The following is a 2496-nucleotide window of genomic DNA, read 5'->3' on the forward strand; positions in this document are numbered from 1 at the left end:
TTTGGGGTAGACAAGGAGTGGCCAGATAAGCTGCAGGATACAGAAGCATAAAAAGACAAAAATGCAGAAGACGAGGGTTTGCAGGAGCCAGGCCACTAGGCACCTCTCCCAAGGCAAGGGGCAAGTTTTCTCCATCTCGTCTAAAGGACCCCAACCCCTCTGAAACTCTGCCTCTGATTCTGGTGCTAGTCTGAGCCCCAGGCTGCAGAGAGGAGCTTTCCACAAAGCCAGAGTGTGAAGAATGTGATGACCAGGTGTCCTCAGTTCCTCCCAGCTTTAGCTGCCTGCCATATCCCAGCTGTTGCAACACACATCCCAGTGTTGCCTGGATGGGCAGCTGGTTGTGGGGAGCTCAACCCCATCTGTGGCACCCCACTGTAATCTTCCCCGGGCTGGTGTGGTTTGCTCATGCTACTGTTGGCCTCCCTTCTGCTCTCAGCCCAGCTGGCCAGCCCCCTCCCCCAGGAGGAGGAGATTGTTTTTTCTGAGAACCTCAATGGCAGCATTTTGCCTGGTCTAGGCATCCCTGCTATGCTGTGGTACCGTTTGCCTGCCTTTAGGGAGACACTGCTTCTAGACTTGGAGCAAAACACAGGCATGTGGATCGAGGGACTTACTGTGCAGTACCTGGGCCAGGTGCCTGAGCTGCTGGGTGGGGCAGAGTTGGGCATCTACCTCACTGGAATCATCAACAGAGATCCAGAGTTGGTTGCATTTCTGCACTGGAATGAGGGCGTCCTGTTAGGGGTGCTGCAGTATCGAGGAACCAAATTCCACATCCAGCCCCTGAAAGGAGGCTCCCCTAAATCTGCAGGGGGGCCTGGGACTCACATCCTACAATGGAAGAGTCCCATCAGTGGCCAGGGCTTCATGTGCAGTGTCAAGACTCCTCCTGGGAACCCCAGACCCAGCCTCCAAACGGCCAAGCACTTTGCTTCCCTGAGTAGATTTATGGAGACCCTGGTGGTGGCAGATGACAACATGGCAGCATTTTACAGCACAGGGCTGAAGCGCTACCTGCTCACAGTCATGGTGGCTGCAGCCAAGGTCTTCAAGCATCCGAGCACCCACAACCCTGTCACCTTGGTGCTGACTTGAGTAGTGTTTCTAGGGGAAGGAGAGAAAGAGTCCCAGGTGGAACCCAGTGCTGCACAGACCCTGCATAGCTTCTGTGCCTGGTAGTGAGGACTCAACACCCCAGAGGACTCTGACCCAGATCACTTTGACACAGCCATTCTATTTACCTGTCAGGACTTGTATGGTGTCTCTACCTGTGACACCCTGGGCATGGCTGATGTGGAAACTGTGTGACCTGGCTCAGAGCTTTGCTATCATGTAGGATGAGGAGCTCTAATCAGCCTTCACTGCTGCTCATGATCTGGGCAAAGCCATGTGTTGGTCTGAACGGGCCTGGGAGTACCTTTCTTTATGTCATGGCTCCTGTGATGGCTCACATGGATCCCAAAAATCTCTGGTTTCCCTGAAGTGCCCACTTCACCACAGCCTTTCTGGACAATGGTTATGGGTACTATCTCTTAGAGAAGCCAGATGCTTCCCTGCACCTGCCTGTGACTTTCCCCAGTAAAGACTATGATGCAGACCACCAGTGCCAGCTGACCTTTGGGCCTGACTCACACCACTGTCCACCCTTTTCTGCCCTCTGGGCATCTCAGTGGTCATGCCATGTGCCAGACCAAGGACTTACCATGGGCTGATGACACCCCATGAGGGCCCTCACAGGCCTGCATGGGTGGCTGCTGGCTCCATATAGACCAGCTCCAGGACTTTAAGATCCCACATGTTGGTGGCTGGTGTCCTTGAGGATACTGGGTAATTGCTCTCAGAGCTGTGGAGGTGGTGTCCAGTTCTCCTCCCGGGGTTGCACACAGCCCAGAAAGAAAAATGGGCACAAAAATAGGGAGGAAATATAACAAAGGAAGGATGATGGATACTCCTAGATGGCAGAATCTATGAGCCAGAACAATTAGCCCATCTGTTAGTCCTCCAACAATATGAACTCACCCATCTGGAAAAAACTGCCCTAGAAGCCTTATTAAGCCAGTACTGCCTGATTACTCTGTGACTTGCTCTCCTTACGCTATCTCCTCTGTGCTCAAAACAATGCCAGACAAGACCCCACTGGGCCCACCAGGATCCAGCACTTCAGCCAAGCACCCTTTGAAGATGTAGAGGTAGACTTCTTGGAAATAAAATCCAGTAGAGGAAATAAATATTTCCTATTTTTTATCTATACGTACTTTCTCGGGCCGGGTTGAAGCTTACCCCACATATACAGAAAAGGCAAGAGAAATAACCAAAGCTCTACTGAGAGACATCCCCCCAAGATATGGAATGTCATTGTCTATAGAATAAGACTATGGCCCAGCCTTTGTAGCAGAAATAGTACAGCAGGTAGCTAAAACTTAATGCATCCAACAGAATTTGCACATGGTCTACCAGCCTCAGAGCTCAGGAAATGTAGAACGCATGAATCAG

At 51.6% G+C, this 2496-nt stretch overlaps 1 pseudogene; it reads left to right on the forward strand.

Annotated features, from left to right (window-relative positions):
* Positions 1 to 329: 329 nt before the first annotated feature.
* On the forward strand, positions 330 to 1931 carry LOC118635361 (annotated as a pseudogene).
* Positions 1932 to 2496: the final 565 nt, after the last annotated feature.

Source organism: Molossus molossus, unplaced genomic scaffold (genome assembly GCF_014108415.1).
Source record: "Molossus molossus isolate mMolMol1 unplaced genomic scaffold, mMolMol1.p scaffold_m16_p_2, whole genome shotgun sequence".
NCBI lineage: Eukaryota > Metazoa > Chordata > Mammalia > Chiroptera > Molossidae > Molossus > Molossus molossus.